Here is a 10,714-nt window from a genome sequence, read left to right on the forward strand (position 1 = left end):
TCCGCACGGAAATCGGTTAAGATTTTATAAAGTTATGACAGCTTGAAGTTTGTGAAAAATTGTCAAGGGAAAAGTTTGGTTAGATGGAAAAATTGAGTTTTCCAATTTGGATGCAGAATTAAATTAGTAGTCGACGATGTCTTCTTCTTCCTCTTACATACATTAAAACTATATTTTCCCCCTAAAAAAAAAAATATTTTGAGATATTTTTACAAAAAATAATAAAACTAAATATGTAACTGATCTTTTGAAAAGAATATATTTTAAAAGAATATATATTTAATACTGATCTGCATCAGTTCGGATGTTGTTTTGGTAATTTTAAAAATGTTTTTGCAACGTTACCGTTGCGAACAACTTCAACTGTTGTTTTCCCTGACCACAAAAAAAAATTAGGAAAAAGATTTGTAAGTTCGTGAGGTTTGAACAAGTTGTGAATGGCTTTAACACGATATTCAATCGGGCGTATCGATGTGATCAACGAATCGAGTTGTAACAACTGCGCAAATCTTATCTAAATGGGATTGATAAGAGGCTGGAATTTGTGGAAAATTAGTGAGGCGGAAATCGCAGAGTTCAGAAAGAGGAAAGTGGAGAAAAAAGTTTAAGTAGCGCTAAGAAATTAACCCGCAGGTCCTTTTTAGCAATGCGACCGATACAAGCGATCTCATAAACAAAGCCAATTTGGAAGCGGGCGAATGGGGCATGCCCCGTGGCATGCCGCCTTTAGAGGCAGGCACACTGAAGTTGCTACAGTGCCTCCAAAACAACACAGCACAACACACAGAAGCAGCTACTTTAAATGAACAATTTTATTTTTATCCCGCAAACAAATCTTGCCAAACGAAATGTTTTACAATTGGCCATCGAGGCCGCAGTCCACACTCCACACTCCACACTCCACATTGAGTTGCAGTTGCAGTGGCAGTGGCAGTTGCAGCCGGTGCAGGTCCAGCGTGAGGCAGCCTGCATCTCCTGCTTCTGTTGCTGCCACAGTCGCTGCCTCCAACTGCATCTGCGTCTCCATCTCGCAGCGTATTTAAGCAACATTATTGCCAAATCGTGACCATAGTTCCATGAAACTGATATGCTACAGCAGTTGTCCCAGCCCCAACCCCAACCCCAACCCACTCCCCACGCCACGCCTCCTGCCCCCTTCTCCCTTGCCACTTTTTTGCACGCTGCGGGCAAATTCGCTTGATGTGGCGCTGCATTGTGAACTTGCCACAAGCCCCCTCCTGCCTTCCCGCCTCTCCGCTCATATTTGCTATGAAATGTGCGCCGTTTGTTTGCCGTACAAATTAAATTAAGTGCAAAATGTTGCAGCGCCGCCGTTGGGCATCAAGCGCACATCATAACGGTGCTCTGCTGCCACAGCTGACATATGCCACATACCCCCACCCCCATCCTACCCCTATCCACAAACATGCCCCTTTTTTTCAACATTTCGGCATTTTCTGAGCGTCTCCATCCACAACTGCAATCGCTTCTGGGCTGCAATGTTGCACAGTTGCAGTTGCAGTGGCAATTGCTGTGGCAGTTGCACGGTTGCACAGTCCGCAGCATCGCATATGCTTAACTTGAAATCGATCGATCGTAAATTGCATGCTTACTGCATTTATAGACTTTTTTCCTATCGGCCAATTTTTCTTTCCATTTTCTATTTTCCTAAGCTTTTTTCTGTTGCCTTTTGTTTACTTTTCGCGACAGGCGCAGCTGGCGTCTATAACTAAAGCTGAGACTTAGAGCTGTACTTGGTCAGCGCCTGAGAAATGCGAAACATTTGAAAGGAAAGTCGCCACCAATTCACAGCTCAGCTCAGAGACTCTTAAGGATCCAAAGAAACATATTCAAATAAATTATTCATTTATTTTCATTTTATGATTATTTTCATATGTCTAGCTGTTCTAGTCGGAAGGATTTCCTAAAGGAATTTAGAAAAATAATACAAAGATCTCCAAAATTTTAAACAAAAATTGGAATTAATATAAAGAAATCAAATTAATAAATTAAAAATTGACAAAAGTCCAAAAACAAAAAATATTTTTTGAAAACTTCAGCATTTTACTTGTATCGACGACTCTTTTAATATTATAGACTGTTCTAAACAGTATTAATAATTATCTAAAACGAATCTAGCAAAACAACATATCATTTTTTCATAACATTTATATAAAATTGTCTAGACGTGTTTTTAACTTTACATATTGTGTGACAATTGCAGAAAATTCATGTAGCCTTTATCGAAAAAGATAAAGAATTATAGTTCAAATATCCCTAATTATTTTATTAACAAGTTTTTAATTTCCTGAAACTTTTATATAATCTGTTTCGAAAATGTGTTGAGAATTAAACTGTTTCATTGAGATGCAAAATTTCTTAAAATAGTCTGTCTAAATTTAAAAATAAGTCAGCTATTTATTTATATATATGCCTAGCATATGATTGGGAATAACTGACGATTACCCCTAGATTGTTGGCCATAAAAAGCAACAAGAATCGCATCCGTCTGTATTTCCGATAAAGCGTATGCTTTGATACTCAAGAGCGCGGAAGATGAAGCAAACCCTTAGAGTGCTTTATAGGTAAGGAGAGGTTTGAAATATAAAAAGGGGACAAATTGAAAAGAAAGCCACAAGACTTCCTTTTCCTGTGGCCAGCGTTGAGAGCTCAAAATAAAAAAAAAACAGGCTGCCAATGCCAAGTCGAAGTGGAAGTTGAAACCAAAATCCAAATCCAATCGAAATCCATGTGTTTCGGGTTGAAACGGCGGGAGGCAGTTTAGAAACGGAACCAAGAAGAACTGAAGCTGAAAAAAAAAATGAAATTTTCGTCTATTTCGATGGCAATAATTCAAAAAATGAAGACGGCTCGATAGTCATAAATCTGTCAAAAATCCATTTCTTCCATTTACCAACAGCTTGCCATGGCGTTTCCTTTCTTCACACACTCACACAGCGTATGTGTGTGTGTGTGCCTGCTAAGCGTATCTTTCAGATACATAAACTGGCACTTCAGAAAAAACTAAATGAAATACTGAGGCAGGAGTCGTCGCCCATTGCCGTTTGCCGTCTTTAGACACATTTCACTGGCTTTTGGGTTCTGGTTTTTTTTTTTTTTTTTGTGTTCTTGTAGATGTTTGTGGCACTGCTCAAGAGAGTTGCAACACTCGGTGGCAACAGCCAAGAGTCGCAGTCAGAGTCAAAGCCCAAGAACAGCCTCATTGTTCGAGCATTTCAATTCCCATTCAATGCAGGGAGCGTAACTGAAACGAAAGTGAAGCAAAGTATCTGAAAGATACTTCAACTCGCTCTGTCCTCCTCTTTCCCCTCATTCTTTCACCCACAATAACCCGCACAAAAGTCTCAAATATATATATACATCGTACAGTTGATGGAAAGCAGCCATCGCACCATATTTCAGTCAATTAGAACTGTCATAATTCATTCTTCGGAGTTATTTAGTTGCCTCTCTCACTCTACCCCACTGTCTCTCTCTCGCTCCTGGCCTTTTACAGACCCCAATCGTTTGCCTTTTCTTTTCTATATCTGATAATTTATGGTTTCGCTTATGACGAGTTCCAGAAAATTAAACAATTTTCTTCTTTCCAGTTTTGTAAATAGCCATACATAAGTATGAATAAGTATGTGTGTTTGTGTGTGCATCTGTGTGTCATAGTTAAAATTTTGAATTATATCATTTGTATGCTTCAAGTATGGCTATAAGTATTATTTACGAAATTACAATACGAAATTAAACAAATTATATTTATATTATAATAAAATTAGAATGGAGAATGTAAAAGTGATTTTTGAAATTTATAAACAACTTACTCTTACTTATTCTATGATTATTTCTCTTATTTCAATTTTTTCCAATTTTAAACTATATCCCAAATCAAGAAGAAGACTTAACTTCAGCAAGGCATAATCAAACTTAAATATTTCTATTTGATATTCGTAAATTTTTTACTGGTAAAACGGATTTGTAAGAGCCAATATTATTTCATTTTTTTTTTTAATATTTAATTAATAATTATAATATTATCTTTCAATTCGTCTGTTACATTCTTAAATGTCTTACTGTCTGTAAATTAGTTGAACGCTTAAACTTAAAATTGAAAAGATCCGCAAAATAGACAGTCAACACTTAACGAATCGCTTTGTCAAGCTTACAAGATTTCTGTTTTAATGGAATTCGTAAACGTTTCACTGGCAAAGATAATTTTAGGCAGCTGTAAATCAAGTAAAGCAAGAGCAGAAGACATTACGTCTTCCATATAAGCATCTATCTCTCTCTCTCTCAAAATTTGGTTTGCTCTAATTATTCGCATTTTGCAACATTCTTAATCGTATTACTTTCAGTAAAAGATATATATTCTCTTAGCTTTTTATTATCAATTGTTTTCTCTTTCTTTTGTGACATTCTTAAATTTTCCACTGACTAAAAACAAACAATTTGCAATTTGTTGGTAAATTCTTTTTTGCTAATTAGGCTAAAATTATGATGCAATTTTTAGCTCAGAGAAAATGTGCGGACCATCAAAGTGCAACTAATTGTGTGATGCAATAAACCACGCCCACACGCCAACATGGCCAATACGCCCACATGGCTCACAATTTGGCTAATTTCGAAACGCACAATTTTCACTTAAGTACACTTAACATAAATTAACTTGAAATCATTAAATTTCTTTAAAAATAATTTCAAATTGCATTGCAGTGAGAGAGAGAGAAAGGGAGGGAGGAGAGTAGGGAGCAGAGAAGGTCCTTTGCCAGGACATACACAAGTGGTAATTGCCATTAACGCGAAATAATTTTTGAAAAGGCAATAAGAACGACAATTTCCAACACGCATGCACGTCCAGGACACAAATTGCAGGACAATCATCAGTTGGCGACGTTGCCGTCGACGTAGACGTCAGCGTTGACGCTGGCAGCGACAGCGACAGCGAAATGGCGCAGGACGCATAAAATGCACTGCAAAAAGGACTAAAAGGATAATGCCGGTCGCGAAGAGGGAGGGGGAGAGGGAGAAAGCAAATCCACTCCAATGAATTTGTATTTGTAATTGTAGTTGTATGTGTGTGTGTATGTGTGTGTGAGTGTTTGTTGTGTTTGTTTTTAGGAATAATTTGCGCCCGTTGCAGCAATCAAAACAGTTATGGAGCTGTAGGAGGAGTGGGAGGACTATGAGAGAAGGACAGAGAGAGAGAAGAAGTAAAGAGTGTAGTGTGGAATGTGGGTTGTGGGTTGCAATGGATTTTTATGTGGTAATCAACATTGGATTGTGTCGGATGTTTTTGAGTGGTGATGTGTGTGGTTTGCAGTGTAGATATGGTGGTCAACTGCTGCTCCCCTCTTTCTCCCTTACACCCCCTCTTACTCCCACACTTTCCATGTTGTTCCACCATGTTGTATGGCTTTGACAATTTTAGCAAAAATTTTACGAAATGTTTTGCCAACGCCTCTTAATTGGCGGCATCAATTTCAGTTGGCAGTGAAAGAGTGAGAGAGATAAAATAGAGTACTCTCTATTTTAGCCATATGCTTTTTGAGATTATAACTAAGTTGTAGAGCGCTTTGAAATTGGCTTAATATGGCTATAATGCAGCTGACATTCTAAATAAATGACAAAATCAACTTATTTAGCCATTTTGTTGGGTTATTATTGGTGGTTTTTAGAAGTACAATAAATAGGGCTAATCAGATTGATTAATTAAATTGTAAAGAATATGTATAAGAATAAAATCCCAACACGCGCTTCGATTTATTTGTTTGAAAATTAACACATTTATATTTAATTTATTCCAGAAATCATATAAAAGTAATAAGTTAAAAATATCCAAATGGATAATGAGAAAACCACATGGTTGGTTTGTCAAGGATACATATTAAATTAATTAACTTTGTTTTAAAATAATTTATTTTTAATTGAAATTTAATTTAAGAAACAAAGAAACTGACGTCTAAGAATGACTGCTAAATAGGAAAATTTCAAAGAAATTTTTCTCAAAGAGATTGAGAGAAATAAGAGCACCCTTCAACTGCGTCGCTGCAGCTATAGTAATTACTTAATTTATTAAGAAAATATTGGAAATTTAATGTTAGTTAACTTTGCAGCTATAATGCTTTTTTTTTAACTATTTGCAAGTGAAATTTCTTTATCTCGTTTAACGCTAAAAGGCAACTGAAAGCAACGGATGCTCAGGGGAAAGAGGAAAGAAGGGAAGTTTATGAGAGAATGCAACTGTGTTTGAATGAAGTGTTCCGGATATTTGGGGAGATTGGGTAACGCTGAAATGAAGTTTGAAGTTGCAAGTCTCGGTTGCATGAAAGCTCAGTGCTCGAGGCGGGGCGGTTATGCCAAAAAGGGGCGGGGTGGGACATTTGGCAGACATTTGAAGAGGCAACAACAATGGCAACAGCGACGAGAAAAATATCGAAACAGCAACGATAACAACGAGCGACAGCAGCAACAACAAAAGAAGGCAGCGACTAGCAAAAGCTCAAGTGGCAGCACAGAATGAAGAGGAAGATGATGATGAAGCAGAAGAAGAAGAAGCAGCAGCAGCCAACGACGAATCAACAGCAGCGGCAGCAGCAGGAACAATGAGAGACAACAACGGCGACGATGACGTTGAGGCAGCAGCAGCAGCCACAGAAGCAGCGGCAGCAAGAGGAGTAGCAGCAGTCGCAGTCGCAGTCGTCGTCGCAGTCGTCGTCGCAGCAGCAGCAGCGGCAGAAGACGAAAAAGTCAACGAAACGAGACAACGACAACAACTTCATGTGTATGGATTATTTTTTTTGCTTTTCAACTGCGTTTTCTTCTTCTGCTTTGTTCGTTTTGTGCTGTGCACATTTTTTGATGGACAGAACAATGAGAAAAGGGGTGGAATCGGCAAAAAACTCACAGCACTAACACCAATACACTATGTCTATGCGCGAGTGTGTGTGTGTGTGTGTATGACGATATGAATTTCGATTTGCATTTTACGAGCTCTCTCAGCAAAACAGAATCGACGAAAATGTCGACCGAGGGCAACATAAAAATTGATGGATTCTTCTTCAACGCGTCCACCACAATAACAACTACAATGACAACAGCAGCAGCGACAACAAAATGAGGATGGGCCACAAAAGCGCCCCAACAGAGGTGAAGTGCAGTCTTCTTTTTTTGCAGCTCGCTTGGCTGCCTGCACAATTAAGCGCATATAAATAGAAACGCTTAAGCTTAATAAAATTAATAAACAAATAAATTATGCAAAATCACAAAATTAATATACTTTTTAATAATGGTGCTTAAATGTTTCAATTAAGTGTTAAATAGTTCATATTCATTTAACGCATTAAAAAATATGCAGTTTGAGGTCCACATAGTAATAGTTGCTTTAGTTAGTAAATAAAGTATACAGGCCTCTTTCTATTTACTCTGTCGGCAAGATCAATAGGAAGTCATTTTTAACCCAATTTATTTACTATATAGTTGGTAAATTTAAGTCCGATGAAGTGAAAATCGGTTATATTTAAATACTGAGCCTAATTTCAACGTAAAAAATACAAGTTAGTAAAATTAAAAGAGGAAACCGGAACACGCCTGATAGTAGTTGTAGTAAGCAGGAACTGTATATGTTATAGGAATAACATTTAATTTTAAAATTAACGAATATCCATTATATTAAATTTAAAAAAATGATACGCGATTTAATAATAAAAGTTATACACTAAGAGAAGTTATGTAACTTTCGCTTTAATTGTAAAGGGTTTGAATGTCTTATAAAAATGATAAATATATTTTCGTGAATAACAATAATAGAAAAATGTATATATGTAAATATATAATTTAATCCGTATTACTGTAGTTTATTTATTTTAGTTAGTTAAGTTTTGCCTCCATAACCATTATTAGCGGTCCAAGGAAGCTAGTTTAATTTTTCATTTATTTTACTATTAAATAAGCTCATTATTTCGTAAGTGTTCTTAAAGATTTGCTGTTAATTGTTTTGGGAAAACTTTTGCCGGTTTGTTGTTGCTGCTGCTTCTTTTGCTTTTGCAGTTTTACTTTGTGCTCGCTTTGGTGTATGTGTGTGTCTCTCTCTCTCTCTCTCTCTCTCTCAATACGTGAGATGACTGTGTTTGTGTATGTGTGTGTTTGAGTTTTGTTCGAGCGCATTGAGCTGTCAACTTCATGTCTCAGCAACATTTCGTTTTCGTTTGTTTTGTTTTGTTGTTGTTTTTGCTGCTTGGCTTTTGTTGTTGCTGATGGAATCTGGCTGCCGGAGCAGAGAGACTCGACAGAGCGAATGCTGATGCTGGCTGGGCTGGCAGTCAACTACCAATCAGGTCGGTTGCTGTTTCTGTTGCTGCTGCTTCTTGTCAAAGGATTTCACGTGCACTTCACACACACACTGATAAACACATGCACACAATCACACAAAATGGCAGACGTCTTGCTCAAGTGCTCACTGGCTGCAACCTGTATCTGTAGCTGTCTCTCTGTCTCACGCACACACACACACATAAGTATATATGCACGTAGACAAATCGCGCCGTTTAATTGAGTCACTTGAATATGCAACTTTTCAAATGCACTTTGCCACCAACGCTGTCTTCTGCAGCTAATGAAAAGTCGAGCACATCACAACATCGTTAGGAGCAGCAGCCTCGAAAATGGGGGTTGGAGGCAGTTCCCAACTGCCGACCCGACCCATGATATGATTTAATTAGGAGTTTCCACGCGCAATTAATCTTCAGGCAATCGGTATGCGGCACTTTAAGTAGGTGAAGCTGCATGCAACGTGCACACGAGGCAACAAATCAAAAGAAGGAAAAGAAAGTGTAGATCAGAGAAAACCATTATCTCCATTTGATTTAACGTATAACTGATCATAACATTTTACTGCATAAACAAATTGTTAAAAAAATAACGAAAGTTGTTATAGCAAAAGTATATGTATTGTGATATATTATTTATGAACTTCATGAAAACTATCTAGTACTTGATTTTGGTATTAAACCACCTAAACCAACTTAGAAGAGATTAGTTAAGTTATGTTTGAAAGGTCAGTTACTTATTGTGATAAAATATACCAATATTTTTAAATATTGAAAATCTAAGTTGAACTTTTGGTATTTTATAAATAATCATGATATTTCACAGAATAGATGCAATTGCTAATGTTATTTGAAGTGATATAATGTACATACTTCAAATATAAATCATGATCCCGATATTCACCGCATAAACGTAGATGCCTCAACCTCCACCTACGCCTATGGATCTGCCTCTAATGCTTACCCTTGACATTATACGAGTACCTGTTTCGGCTTCATTGAGTGCGCCACTCAGCCAACATGTCTATCTCTTTCTAACGTCAATATCTCTTTCTTTCTGACATTTCAATTATGGCAGTGAAAAAGGGAAAGAAGAAATAGGAAGAGGAGGAGAAACACATGTTAAAACAACCTTTCCTTCATGACTTCGTGAGAGAGAGAGATTAATGCGCCAATTGTTCCCTTCATCATTTTCCCATTTCCATTTCCCCACTTCAGAGACCCGATAATAATGCAATTACTATTTGAAAAATGATGTCTGACAGTTTTGAATTTGTCATGGTATTTATCAAAGTCGCCTCAGTCAAAGATCCAAGAAACAGCTCCTTCCTGCTACGACTCCGACTCCGACTCCGACTCCTACTCCGACTCCATCTGGCGATGTCTTAGTCTTCGTTGGGTTGAAATAAAAAATTAACATGTCACTTTCATCGCAGGTAAATCAGTTGTTCTTTTATGGCTGAAGGATTTAACGTATCCATGTGCATCTCCATCTCCATCTCCGTCTCCGTCTTCAAGTTGCATCTCCAACTGGCATCTTCAAGGTTGCATCTGGCGTGGAGTTAACTTTTGATATCAACGCTACAAAAGACTTATTAATAGCTCTATTAATTCACCGATAAGACCAACATCTTTTTCAGCTTTAATTCAGTTGTACAAGTATAAAAGATTTAGCCAGACGACGAAGCGGGTCATTTGTTAAACCATCTGAAGATGAAAGAAATGACGCTGAACTCTGCAGAATTTGAACTGGTTTCAGGATTCAAGAAGAGCAAGCTTGCAAGTTTTGAGAATATAGGGATAGAAGTATAATAGAAGAATTTCCAATGTCCCGTGAATTTCACTCAGTCAGCTCGCAAATTTTTTCGCAAAATTTTGTAATTTAAACAGAAAATCTTTGAATTTTCTTAGGATGTCTTTCATTTCTTTGGTACATAAAATAGATAGATATTCTTTACTTTAACTTGGTCATTGCTTATAAGATATTTGCAAGGTTATATAATGGTAAACTGTTTTCTACGACTTAAAAATTTAACTGATATTTTCTGAATCTAGATCAATTTAGAAATTAGGCGCATATCCGATTTTTGTTCACCTTAACATTTTATTCAATTTTGCAAAATGTTAATTTTCTTGGCTATGTCAACTGAATACTCCATACGTTTAAGCTTAAAAAATACGGTCTTAGGTCGGTTACAAACTCATTTAAATCATTTCCCCCTTTGATCTGCAAACAGGGCATAGCAAAGCTCATCATAATTCTAATCCTAACTCCCAGTTGAGCCAAGTTATATGATATAAAAAGCGACAAAACAAAAAACAAAAACCTTAAATTTATTTACACAATTTGAATGACGTGAAATATGAATATTTATACAAAT

Source organism: Drosophila innubila, assembly GCF_004354385.1.
Source record: "Drosophila innubila isolate TH190305 chromosome 2L unlocalized genomic scaffold, UK_Dinn_1.0 4_B_2L, whole genome shotgun sequence".
NCBI lineage: Eukaryota > Metazoa > Arthropoda > Insecta > Diptera > Drosophilidae > Drosophila > Drosophila innubila.